The 13,488-nt window shown below is 37.7% G+C and overlaps 2 long non-coding RNA genes across 10 annotated transcripts in view; one reads left to right on the forward strand and one right to left on the reverse strand.

Moving 5' to 3' along the window:
• The window catches only part of LOC144297935 (uncharacterized), a 64,969-nt gene that overhangs the window by 522 nt on the left and 50,959 nt on the right, over nucleotides 1-13,488 (forward strand). For 5 of the 8 annotated variants that reach the window (XR_013364884.1, XR_013364883.1, XR_013364877.1 and 2 more), the window contains exon 1: nucleotides 10,898-11,096. The exons of 1 other annotated variant lie outside the window; for it this stretch is intronic. This is a non-coding gene — a long non-coding RNA (uncharacterized LOC144297935). Of the gene's footprint in view, nucleotides 1-615; nucleotides 867-10,897; nucleotides 11,148-13,488 lie in introns of those variants that run through there. 2 more of the 8 variants (XR_013364879.1, XR_013364880.1) reach the window with 2 other exon arrangements.
• LOC144297937 (uncharacterized) lies at nucleotides 450-10,725 on the reverse strand. 2 transcript variants are annotated; one of them, XR_013364886.1, is made up of 3 exons: nucleotides 10,605-10,725; nucleotides 1,629-1,790; nucleotides 450-646 (listed from the first exon to the last, which is right to left on the reverse strand). It is a non-coding gene; the product is annotated as an uncharacterized LOC144297937 (long non-coding RNA). The 2 variants fall into 2 exon arrangements; XR_013364887.1 differs by having other exon boundaries at nucleotides 1,629-1,786; nucleotides 10,605-10,724.

Consider the following 13,488-nt stretch of genomic DNA (forward strand, 5'->3'; position numbering starts at 1 on the left):
AGTCACTTTCAGAACCAGACAAATTATTTTACTCAATTAATCTCTGTAATAAAGACATATTTAGAAGCAAAAAGAAATCAAATCTCTATATCACTGGGATCTATATGGCTGGCCCCTGGTTGAGCTAAAATGTAAGCACATGTATTATATTAAGATTGTCATAATTTTTTTTTTCATTTAAGAAGAACACTGTGAGATTAGAACAGAGCTATGTTCTCCTTTGTATCCCAAGGCTCCATGAGGGTGGGGTGACATGGATTATGAAAGCAACAAATCAAAGACCTTGATTTTCCTGAGAAAATTCTGAAATGCACATAGTAATAGATTATTTGTTCAGTGAGGAAAAAGAAACAGAATTTCAAGCAAGCCTTTAGGACTCCAGAGAAAACAAGCCTTGTCCAAGCAGAGCAGAGAGGTAACAAAGAATTTATCTGCATTTTCTTCCCATTCTTTATTTTAGCTACCATTCCTAGAAAGAAATGGGCACTCAGTGACTCCCTTAAAAGATCTTAGGTGAGAATACATCATTGTCGTTGAACTACACAGAAATGTGTCCATAGGTGTCAAAGGTCAGTTCCCAGGAAACAGAGCCTCAGATGGTGGTTCTTGTGTGAGACATAATAGAGGGAGGGCTCTCAGGAGAAACCTGTGAAGAAGCAATTAGAGCAAGATTGGGTAAAGGGATGAGTTAGGCAAAGGCATGCTTTTCAAAGTCCAGCCTGAGCCTGATCCCTTAAGGAATTCTATAGAGTGAACAGGCACCATGTCATTGGTCCAGCCTATTAGACAGGGAGCTAACAATACCTGTCCTAGCTCATCAGCCCAGTGAAAAGTATCTGGGTGGGCCACCTATACTATCTGCTATAGTAAGTATGTATAGCCTTTGTATAAACATGGAACATCTTCGAAAACAATTAATTTTGCTTAATATTTGAGGGGCCATTTTGATATTAAAACCCAATATTTGATTGGGTTTTTTTTTTCCTGTTGGCAAAAAAATAGAAAATGTTTCCTTTATGTTAGGGCAAAATGATGTGTATTTTTAAGATAAAACAAGAGGTTTCCAATACCAAACTAATTATGTCACATCTTTAATCAAAATTTTCTAGTCTTTACTGATGGAAATATATGTTCCATCCAGCAACTCTTTGGGGAAATGGCCATGAGATTTAGATGGATCCCACTCCCCAAGTCCAGATGACAATATGACCAGTTAATCAAAGTTGACATCCTCTTGTCTCCAGTGACTAGTTCAGACAAAGGAACATGATCCAACATAATCCTGAGAATTCTCCCTATGACGTTTAATGGAAACATAATGAAAACATTACCCTCTTTTTGCAAGAGCTACTAGATATAAGCTTAGACTTTGGGTGCCATATTTACCTAAGAATGAGGCTGACCCACAGAACCAGAGTTGAGAAACAACTGAAAATAGCTGTGCCTGAAGTCAGTACAGCCCTGGACTTCCTGGTTGCCTGTCAATTACCTTGCAGTTATTTCTAGCTGCAGGATAAAATCTAAACTCTTGTAGGAAAAATATGGCCCTCTAATGACCAACACAAATCCTTCCCCTATCAATCCTCTGCCCATCCAATTCATGTCCTAAAAACAGTGAACATAGGCACCTGGGTGGCTTAGTCTGTTGAGCATCTGACTCTTGATTTCAGCACAGGTCTCGTGATCTTGGGGTCATGAGATTGAGCACTGTGACGGGCTTCATGCTCAGCATGGAGTCTGCATGACATTCTCTCTCTTCCTTCCCCTTTGCCCCTCCTCTTATGTGCTTTCTCAAATAAATAAATAAATAAATAAATAAATAAATAAAATCTTTAGGGGCACCTCGGTGGCTCAGTGCTTAAGCAGCTGCCTTCAGCTCAGGTTGTGATCCTGGAGTCCTGGGATCAAGTCCCACACCAAGCTTCCCACAGGGAACCTGCTTCTTCCTCTGCTTATGTCTCTGCCTCTCTCTCTGTATGTCTCTCATGAAAAAATAAATAAAATCTTTAAAAAAAAGGAAAAATAAGTAAAATATTTAAAAACAACAAAAAATAATAAATAGCTCACCATTCTTCAACCTTATAATGGCTTCATTTCACACTACCAGACCTTTGAAAAGGTCTTCCTCATTTCCTGGAATGTCTACTCACTATACAATCTATTCTTAGACTTCTGCTAGATTACTTACCCTCTACCCAATCTTTTCTGATAGTCTCAGCCTCCTCCAAGGCACATTTCCTCCACGCTCTGCCCTTAAGGAGCTATGTGGCAAAGAGTAGTTGTCCTATTTCCTTATCACACTCTTAAGTTATCTTCCAAGAAGATAACTTTTTCTTTATATATCCTCAACCTGAAGCAAAATACCACATACTAAGCAGGAGCTCAATAAGTAAGAAAGAAAGAAAAAGAGAGGAGGAAAGAAGAACCAAGATTCTAGAAAATTCCAAAATATTCTTGCGCTCCAAGAAAAATATCTTCACCTGTAGAACTTCATAAACTTATCCCAAGCCATCAGAGATATTTTCAGATAAAAGTTTATCTTCCCATCTCACACATCACATTCTTCAAAAACTTGTCTACTTATGAATTACACTATAGATTCCTAACAAAATACTTTTATATTAATTTTATTTCTGCCACACACACACAAAAAATGCCTAAAAGGCAAGAACTTAAAACTCAGTATTTCTCCTCCAAAAGCTCAGAATATAAAAGCTCTGCATTCCACTGAAGTTAACAAAATTATCTATTGTAAAGGACACAGTTACAAACTACTTAGCTTGGCACCTAAGTTTCTTGCAAGTATGGCCTGATACTTAAATTATCTAATCTTCAGTTTTTCATCTATGAAATGAGAATAACATAAATTCCCTGATAATGTTAAGAATAAAATGAGAAGATGACACATAGGTAACAAGTTAATAAATACCACCATTATCCTCATCTTTATTACTAGTACCTCTCCTTGTTGTACCAGAAAGATTGTGCATCTATTCCTGCCTTGTTCCCCCCGTCCCCTGCACCTGGAATATCTGTCCCAGTTTTTGTTTTCTTCAACTCCTTTCCATCTCTCCTAATCAATCCTAAGATTCATCTCCTTAAACTATCTTCATGACAATCAGTATGGGTTCAAACCTCTGTATTAATTCTTCGACACTTGAAATATAGAAACACTTTAGCTTTAGGTGCTTCTGTCAATTGCAAATGAATGGAATATTTTCATTGGTGAATTGGAGACTAAATGATTGCCTTAAATCCAAAGGTGGTTACCTACTTTTCTCAGGTCATCCACTAGTGTTCATCACTGATATTTAATTCAATATGATAGATCCTTTTTATTCAAAAGCCAAACCACCAAAGAATTTGAAAAGCTAAATTTCCCCTCATCTACTCTAGTCAATTATCATGGCTTCCCAAAGGCTACAGAGGGCTTGGGAAAGGTCAAGGAAGTTAATATGCTGCAATCACCTCTGTCTATTTTAAGTCTAAACTGGGAAATCCAGATGTGGTAATGTGATGAGTCCTGGTTAACCAAATGGTTAACAATTTACTACACTGCTCCTGTTCCTTAGCTGTCCTTCAATGGAATTTTCCTGCAAATACATACCTACTTTTTCCTCTGGTTTAGTGAGAAAGTCATGATGTTCAAGTCATTGTGTGACAAATCCCTTCCGTTCACACCGGGAAATGTTAATTATCTGCCAGGTTTCTGTAATCCTTCTCCACACTCCTGGGAGAGGCGAATTTCAAAGTGACAAGTGACTGTGAGGTGTGTCCCACATTATCCCCAAGAGAAAGGGGCCCCTTTTCACTCATGTGGCTTCCTCTCACTCTTGGGGTAACGAGTGTCAGGGAGCTGTGGAGGAGATATTCCAGGCCTGGAAAATTTAAGTTAAGGTCTACTGGGAGGAGTTTGCTAAAACCTTCCAACTCCTTCTTGCTGTTGCTGATTTTTTTTTTCCTCTGGAAATCATTGAATACCAAATAGGACATCCATATGGAAGTCCTTTATGCAATCCAAAAGCTCTAATGGGGTTACTATTTGGAAACTACATAATTTGGCTTATAAGAATAAACTGGTTGGTCCTTCCAACTCTAATCTTGGCTACTTCTTCCACTGATTCCAAGATAATAGTCAGTTGACTCCCAAACCCCAAATAGCTGCTTTGTCCCCCAATACTATCAAATGGAAATTGGTAGGACATATGTAAGAACTATGTTATTGCTGGATCTGACATTCTTGGTAGGTGATGATGATGATGATCCTTACTTCATTTATTAAACACTTCTTTTGTGTCAGTCATTTTAGAAGAACTCTATATCTATTTCCCCTTTTAATCTCTCCCCTCAAATATTATTCCACATGAAAGTCTAAATGATCTTAGAAAAACACAATTCTGACCATGTCATCCCCTTCTAATATCATTCACATATTCCTATTTATTACCCATACATTGGAAATATTAATAATAAGAATTATATAGGTAACACTTAGTAAGTACCTACCTACCACTATGTGTACAGACACTATGCTACAAGACTGTTGTGTAAATTAACTCACTTAATCCTTATTAAAAGCCTATGAATTGACTACTATAATCACTAAATCCTCATTTCACTGATAAGAAAGCCAAGGTTTAGCAATTTGCCTAAGTATACACAACACAAATAACAACAAACTACTTCCTCAAACACTTCTGTGTGATGGGTCCAGAGTCCTCATTGTTAAACGTGAGGCTGTGTGGTGAGTTTTGGAAGATAATGCCTATGGTATGGCCTGTAAGAGTGACTAAAACTCTTAACTATAGGGAACAAACTGAAGGTTGCTGGAGAGGAAGAGGGTGAGGGGATAGGGTCATTGGGTGATGGGCATTAAGGAGGGCACTTGATGTAATAAGCACTGGCTGTTATATGCAATTAAAGAATCACTAAATTCTACTCCTGAAATTAAAAAAGAAAAAAGAAAAAAGAAAAAAAAGAGTGACTAAAACTTTACAAATAATTACACCAGGTGTTAGATGTAAACTGGAACTCTCCCAGGCAAACCAGAACTACCTACTATAGGGTCCTACTGGTCTGGCTGCTGCTTGCCTTGCCAGCCCCACCACTGATAGTGCCCCATTCATTCTCTGGATCCCCATCCTACTGCTCCTCTTTCTGTTCTTTCAATATGTCCTACTGTCTTTGGAAATCTTTCTGCACAAAATACTCTCCCTCATCTACTGCCCTTACTCTCCTTTCCTGGTTAGTATGCTCATCCTTCAGCCCTCAGCTCACAGCAGTCCCCCTGAACTAAGTTAGAGAGCCTATATATGCTCCACAGGATGGCATAACTGTGGTTTTGTTAAAATCTATCTCCTCCACTTCCCTCTATACTTCATAGGGGAGGTGTTCTCCATTCCCTTTAGTACCCTTATACCTGGCAGAGGTTAAATGCTTAACAAATATCTGTCAAAGGAAAGGAGGAAGAGAAAGAGAAAGAAACATAAATAACAAGGCACTGGCTTTTGTCCAGATTGAATAGATATACACTTATTAATTAATTAATTTTAAATATATATATATATATATATATTAAACAGCTCCCCTGTTCCAGGCACCATTGTAGATGTTGATGATTTGGTTGAAATAAGACTGGAAAAGTGTCCATTCTGGATAACATTGATAAACCCATAAACAAATAAACAAGACAGTTTCAGATGATTCAGAAGGCAATACAAAATAAACAGGGTGATATAGTAGAAAGTGACTGGGAGATGGATATAAATTTAGTAGTCAAGAGTTCAATGCAAGGTGACATTTGTCCTGAGTCCTGAATGATGAGAAACTCTGGACAACACTCCAGTTGAGGAGAAAGCTGGTGTTGTTTGTATGGGATAGACACTCCAGTGTGGCTGGAGGAAGTATGACCAGGAAAGAATAGTTGAGGGGGGGGTTGAGTTGAAGAGCTGCAGAGACTACTTCATATAGGACATTAATAAATAGCAAGGAATTCATATTTTATTTCATGTGCAGTGGGAAGTGTTGGATTTTAAAAAGTAGAATGGACTGCTTTGACTAACTTTTTTTTTAAGACCACTCTGGTGGCTGAATTGATAATAGACAGGAGGAAAGGGCAGAAGCTGGAAAAGAAGTGCAGTAATCCTAGTGAATGAAGAGGTACTTAACGGAGGTGTGGTCTAGCAGTGCTTCTCAAACTTGACTATGTCCATGAATCACTGGAGAACTTGCTGAAGAGCAAATTCTCATTCTGGAGGTCTGGAGTAGGGCCTAAGATTCTAAATTTCTAACAAACTTTCAGATAATACCATCTTGCTGATTCAAAGACCAGGGCTGAAAAGCAAGAGTTTATAGAACTTGATAGATGGCATTTGGAAGCCACAAAAAGAAGAATTGAGGGTTATTTCTCAGGTTTTTTTGTTTTCTTTGATAAATTACAAGCATGGTAGTGACATTTACTAAGATAGACAGGTTTATCAGAATTCCTGTCTAGTGGGGTAGAAAACTTTTTAGGAGGATTGAATAGCAACTCACTTTGGCACAGGAGCCAAATTTGGGATTATGATAGTGTAAAATCACATTTCTGGCCCAGTAGAAAACTGACACATGAGCTATGATGAATCCAAGCTTTTAGCAGTAAAATGACCATTTTCTGATGAGCCTGCATGCATTGCCAAGTACTTGGTTTAAAAAAAGTGGTTTATGGATCTTTTTTTTTCCCCAGGGACATCAGGTGCCTTTAAAGGGTGGTGAAAAATTGGGTCATAGCACAGCTGAAGTAAATGAGACAAAGGAAATGATTCTTTTACTTTTGCACATACTGTCCAACAGTTGTTCGCTTGTCCCTAACAAGCTCACAATCTTTATATTCCTGGCAGAACTTGTTTAACTCCATAGTCAACAATTCACCATCTTTAGACTGCATCATGCTTTACAGAAAATGAAGCCCACTCACTGAATTGCTAAACCAACTAAGTGTATTCTCAAACGAAGGCTTTTTTATATTTACAAATCTGCAAACTGTTCTAGAATTCTCTGCCCTTGCTCAAAAATGTAGTGCAAAGCCAATTGGAAATTATCTGGCTCCAGATGTGCATCATAAATTGAATCTGGCTTTATAAGTTGTGGGACTTCACTGGTTGCTCCTAGAAATGGAAAAACATGGCAGGTCCAAGACTCCCTATAATATTCAGGCTCTTTTCGGGTCTCTTCTCTTTTGCTTCTCCTGTCTCTCTTGGGCTGGTCAAGTGACTCTTGTTGCACAGCTCTCAACTGGAATTGTGTTTTGCCTGAATTTAAGGCCTTCTCAACGTAGGGTTTCTAATAGGCTCGGAGTATTTCTGATTTGGAAAGGTAATTTAAGTTGGAAAATATGATTTTCTGGCCTCAAGAAAAATTATAAAAGATTTATAAAAACTCCCAGAAGACTCTTTGGACATCAACTAGCTCTTACTAAGAATATTGTACAAATGAATCAGAAACATGTGGATTAAGTTCTCCCTGAATTAAACATGGGTTTCACACATGAAAGAGGTGGGAACGGGGGTTGGTATAGGGAAGAGCATGACAAAAAGATTTCAAATCTATGTTAAATCAAAACCATCCAAAAAATTCATTTTATAAATGAATGAAAATGTGACTGATATTTCAGTTTATCCTAATTTGAAATATTAAGTTTGCTCTAGTTTAGAGAGTTGTTCTTGACATTGGTCTTCAACAATAACTTGATAAATCAGACAAAAAACATGGTTTTCCTAGGCCTCTTTTATGTAATTTTATTAGGTTTCATTCATCAGCTTTGATGAAGGTAAGTAGTCTACAAGCATTATCTCTCCCCAGGAATAAAGTCTAGGAAGCATTTTTCCATGAACATCATCTAGTGGTATTTTCTAACATAGTACCTTCTCCAGTGGGCTATGAGAAGATTAAGGAAAATGTATTGTTATTTGGCAAACGGGAAATAGGTCTTCATTTATGACTCATGATCCCAGCATGAAGCAGAATATTGAACAAAAACGTGATGTCTCTACTTACTTCTTGATGCATTTTAATAGCAATTATAGTAAAAACAAACCCAAAAAAAAAAAAAAAGTAACCTTGATAACTCCCTGCACATAGCTAAGGTCAAGTCCAACTTACCATTCTTTTTTAAAAATGCTGCTTTGTCACACTGCCAAGGACAAAAGAAAGTTGAATCCAACTATATATCTTTTAAAATCTTGGGAATGCTTTAACAAGGAGAGAAAATTTTCTCATAATTATCATATAAGATGTCTGGATTCAATGCCTCCTATGCTCCTAGAGTTTGAAAACAGTGAGCTGTCCTTTAATTCTGAATTTTTCTTTATTTATTCCACAAATCTGCATAGCAAATCTTTCTTCTAATAAGCAATGTCAAGGCAAATCTAAGTCAAAGTCTGACAGATTGTCATTTTTACCATCTTAACACAGGCCAAGGAACTCATTTCTACCACTGGAATTCAAAATCACCAAACTCCTTACAAGGCTGGCTTCCCCATCCATTACTCTCACTTCTCCTTCCTTTTCCTAGAATTCTGCCAAGTCTACCCCAGCTCCTAAGGCCTTCAGTCTGTTCTTAAAACACATTGAGCCTCTGCCCATCTTGAGGCCTTGACAACAGCCATTCACTCTGCCTAGACATTAGACCCTCACATCCTTGTACAGCTTATTCCTTCTCACCATTCTGATCTGTGTTCAAGTGCCCACCCCTTGTCCCATTCATTCCACAATCTATTAAACTGTTTATTTTCTTTATCACTCCCAGAATTTATTGTGCTGCTACATTTATCTATGAGTTTATTTCTGTCTCCTCACAAACTGTAGGCTTCATGAAAGAAAGGACCATATCTGGCTTGTTTAGTACTCTGTCCTCAGCAACTAGGACAGAAACTTGCCAAGGATAGACATGGAATAAATATTTGTTAAATGGATGAATTAATTAATTCATGAGCCATGTAGTAATTGCTATTAGTGCTTATCCAGATCTCTGTACCAGTTCTATTCATCCCCAGCTGCTGTGCGGTCCACACTGCTAAGGACTAATGCCTGCCCCATCCTCTGGAAGACTATCCTTAAACAACTGGAGCACTTCACCTATAAGAAGTTTGCAATCCCCTTGAGGCATCCCATAGACAATGACTGATTAGTACATGGAGGACAGAAGCCCAAATCTCAAGTAAAACAAAGTTGTGTGGTGTCGTTCACACTCCAGAGCTCCTTGCAGGATCAGACTGAAACTAAACTTTATTTGAAATCTTGTTTTTGCTACACTTCTTCCATTTCCTACCTTGCTTCTCTCACTCCCTTTCTCCCTCAACAAATAACTTTTCCCTAAATCCCTGCCTCATGCTCTACTTCTAAGGAACCCAATCTAAAATAAGCTATTAAAAAAAAAGTTCATGAAATCAGCAACCATCCACTGATAATTATAGACAGTGTCCAGTTAACATTAAATTTGTGTTTCTAAACAATTGCCACTGTGTGTCTGAATGCCAATGGGAAGAGAGAAGGTGTGGTTCTTACAACAGTAGTCCAAGAGTCCTTGCAATTATTGGCAAGGACTCATGTATTCATTTGAATATTAAACTTCATTTGTAGACTACATTAATGATACATCTTATACAAATATATACCAAAAACAAATGCAGATAGATTTTGCAATACTAAAACTTATTTTATAATTAAGGGTAATTCTTCATCACTTTATTTTTTATCAGTTTCAATACTCTTGGTTATATAAAACTTTTTTAATATTAAAGAGGGATTCTCATGCACTAAAATGGGTATTATTAATTTAGAAAATAAATTCCCAAAGTAAAAGAAAGGGATAACACTTTGTCTAAAGAATTAACCTAAGGACCCAGTATCAAATTCTAAGAAAAAGTTGCCTTCTCTGCCTCACAATCTCTTTCCTCATCCGCTTTCCTAAACTCTTTAATCTATTTTTATTACCATTCCTCAGTTGGAAATTTATTTGAGTTAATGAGCATTTCATTAAAAAAAATGCTAATATATCTGGGAAGTTTAGGGGGTCAGCAACTATCCCCACTTTAGTAAGAAATTGCCAAGCCATTGATTCAATAAATATTTCTTGAGAACCCAGGATGTATAAGGCATTAAGTTTATCTAGCCAGCAACACAAAGTTCCATAAAGGACAAGTCATTCCTTGAAAAAAGAAGAAAAAGGAAAAGGAGGGAATAAAGAGAAAAGCAAAGCAAAGCTTTTTTCTTATCATCTGGCTAACAAAACTTTGAACTTGAAAAAGTCCAATGAGGCTAGAAATAAGCTAGTTGGAAGGCATGAAACATGGAAGGAGTAAGGAAGTTAAAACCCTAAAAAACATGGGTGGGTGAGAAAGAGAGGTTCCTGGAAATTAAGATAAAAGAAAGTTGGTCTGATCAGAAATGTTGCCTGAATCAATAAGGATTGATTCACAAAAAACACCTCTCTATACCCTCTCCCCACTATATGATGTAACTCTATGACTTTAAATTCAAGTTAATACTGCTCTTGGTCTCCTTCATGTATACTGTAATAAATGCTATTGACCTACAGCAGGACTCCAATCACTCACTTCAGTTACCTTTGCAGAAGGCAATGTTGTTTTTCAGACTGACTTATTAGTATGTATCTTAACATGCAATTCAATCTATAGAGCATTAAGTCTTTGTCCATAGGCTTGTGATGATAGTATTCATTAAAGATGAGCTATGATTTGGGAAATAGGCCAGCATTTTTTCCCATGAGGTAACCTTTGTATTGGCTAATAAACACTCCCATGTTCAACACAGGACGGCTTTGTTACCACATAAACCTCACTGGTTTTAGATCCTATCTGGAAGTTTGAGGGGGAAAGTTAGACATTTATCCCAAAGACATGTATCCATCATCTATTATGCATCAAGTGCAGTGCTATGCACTGGGAACATTAGTTAAACAGCTAACTTCCATGAAATCAAATTTTGGGATCCCAAAGAAGTGATGATTAATTCTGCCTAATGGAATCAGGGGAAATGCTGGCATGGAACTGGTGTTGTCTATCTGGTCCTTAAAAGAAAAAGAGGTGGAAAAGGAGGTAAGGGCACCCCACCTAGCCAGAAGAGCCTGTGCAAATATTTTGAAATAGGTAAGTGTGTGGTCTAACAGAGAGAGGTGAAGGGATTAGTAAAGCTGAAAAGTAATGCCTACACACCTCTTCATGCGTTTAGGGCCACTGACCATGTGGGTATGCTTTTTTTTGTGAAGTGATTATTCAAGACTTCTTCCTATTTTACTGTTGTATCATTTGGCTTTTTCCTAAAAAATAAATAAAAGTTCTTTATATATTCAAGATATAAATCCCTCTGCCAAGCATATATATTGCAAATATTTTGTAATTGATGGGTTCCCTTTTCTCTCTCAATGATGTCTTTTGAAAGATAGAGGATCTTAACATAACCAACTTATAACTTTTCCCTTTATGATGAGCACATTTTAGGTCTTGTTTAGGAAACCTTTTCATAATCATACAATTCATAATTGCCAAAAGTTGTAAGCAACTCAAATGTCTATCAAGAGTAAGATAGGTAAATAAATATCCCTTCAATGGAATATTATATAGTGATGAACATGAACAACTGCAACCAAATGCACAATATGGATGAAACAAATATGTTACTGATACTGTAAAATATACACTCTAAGATTCCATCTATGTAAAATGCCATAAATGGAAAAATTCATCTATTGAATTAGGAGTCAAGAAAATGGTTATCTCTGGTGGATGGTGACTGGGAAGAACCTTGAGGGACTTTTAGGGTACTGATTGCATTCTGTCTCATGATCTGGTTGCCAATTTCATGCGCACATAAGTTTTACAAGAATTCGTCAAGCAGCACACATTTTTTGCATTTATATTTCCAGAAAATATTTATATTTAAAAATATAAGAAAAGGTCACTTGAGGGAGAATAGTGACAAAAAAAATTAGGCTGAAAAGAACAAAAGATCTAGAACTTAAAGACCCCCTACTAAGAAGTTTGCCAAGTTTTAATTAGTTTTTAAGGTATGAGTTTTAGAAGAACTAACTTGCCATGTGGAAGACTGAGGCAAGTGTGGATCTGATATGAGGCAAGGGGACTCATCTGGAAGCTCTATAACAGTCTAAGTAAGAGATGAGGAGGCCTGTTTGGAATAAAAGGCAGTAGAAGTGAAGAGGGATGAACTTGGGTTTTCCCATTGAATGTTTCTTTAAAATCTACTCACCAGTGTCATAGCACCTGCCATTAGACTATAATCACCTGCCCTAAGTGTGGGGGGCAAAGGCCTATATGTCCTCGACAAATGTCGAATTTTCAAACAATGAGAGACCTTGATAAACATACCTCTCTCCTGGATTTATGAAGTCCAAGTATTTTTGTCTGGCTCTGATCTTGGATTGTAAGACATGTGTGCTGCTACAAATCCATTTATGGATTAGTGGAAAGTTCCAGAACTGACATAATATTGTTTGGACAAATTTTTCCTTTCTTCCTTTCTCCCACCGTCCTTTGCACACTATTCAAGTCCTCTTACTGGGTGGTTTCAACTTGTCTTGATAATTCCCTCTTCTGGCTACATGCTTATTAGGAGAAATGATGATTCCTTTTCTTGGAAATGAGGAGCTCTGGAAGACAGCAACTACATAGGGAACTCAGGTAGGCAGCATGGTGCAAGATGGAGCATGAGCAGAACCTCTAGGCACAGAGGTTCCTAGAAATCTTCCAAAGATACAGGGTCAGGATCACATTGGTGCCACCTCTGAGAGGCAATAGGGTGGGGTATAAACACCTTGTTGCCACCAGTATCCTCTCCATTATGTTCATCAGCAAATATTTATTGGGTATCTCTGGCTGAGCCACCCACTCATGCTTTGTGGGAAAGGGTTGGAAGGGAGCATGATGTGAAATTATGATCCAAAGACCCAGGGTGCACCCCACTCCATTTCGCCTCAGGCTCTGAAAGAGTAGACTCTTCCCACCAAATATTTCCTAAGATAAAAGGTGATAGCATGTAGAAACCTAAATATAGCCTCTCAAAGAGCAGAACCATAAATTAAGAGGAGACATATTTTCCAGTAAAATCCTGTTATATCCTTTAGGTCATGTTCTCTTCTCAAGATCTCTCTTTGGAGCTGATATCTTCATAGAGTTTTCAAGATTTTCTACAAGACGGTCTTTCCTTGTGTATTTCTTAGACTTTCGTCTATGCTTTGCATCTTGTCACCTATGAAAAACGTTGCTGATTTGTTCCAAAATCAACTCCAAATTTCATTTCCTTAAGTTTGCTATATGGATTTTTCCTGGAAAGTCAAGATGTCAGAATAAAATTCACCCTGGGGATCCCTGGGTGGCACAGCGGTTTGGCGCCTGCCTTTGGCCCAGGGCGCGATCCTGGAGACCCGGGATCGAATCCCACATCAGGCTCCTGGTGCATGGAGCCTGCTTCTCC

This window comes from Canis aureus, chromosome 26, assembly GCF_053574225.1.
Source record: "Canis aureus isolate CA01 chromosome 26, VMU_Caureus_v.1.0, whole genome shotgun sequence".
In the NCBI taxonomy this organism is placed as follows: Eukaryota; Metazoa; Chordata; class Mammalia; order Carnivora; family Canidae; genus Canis; species Canis aureus.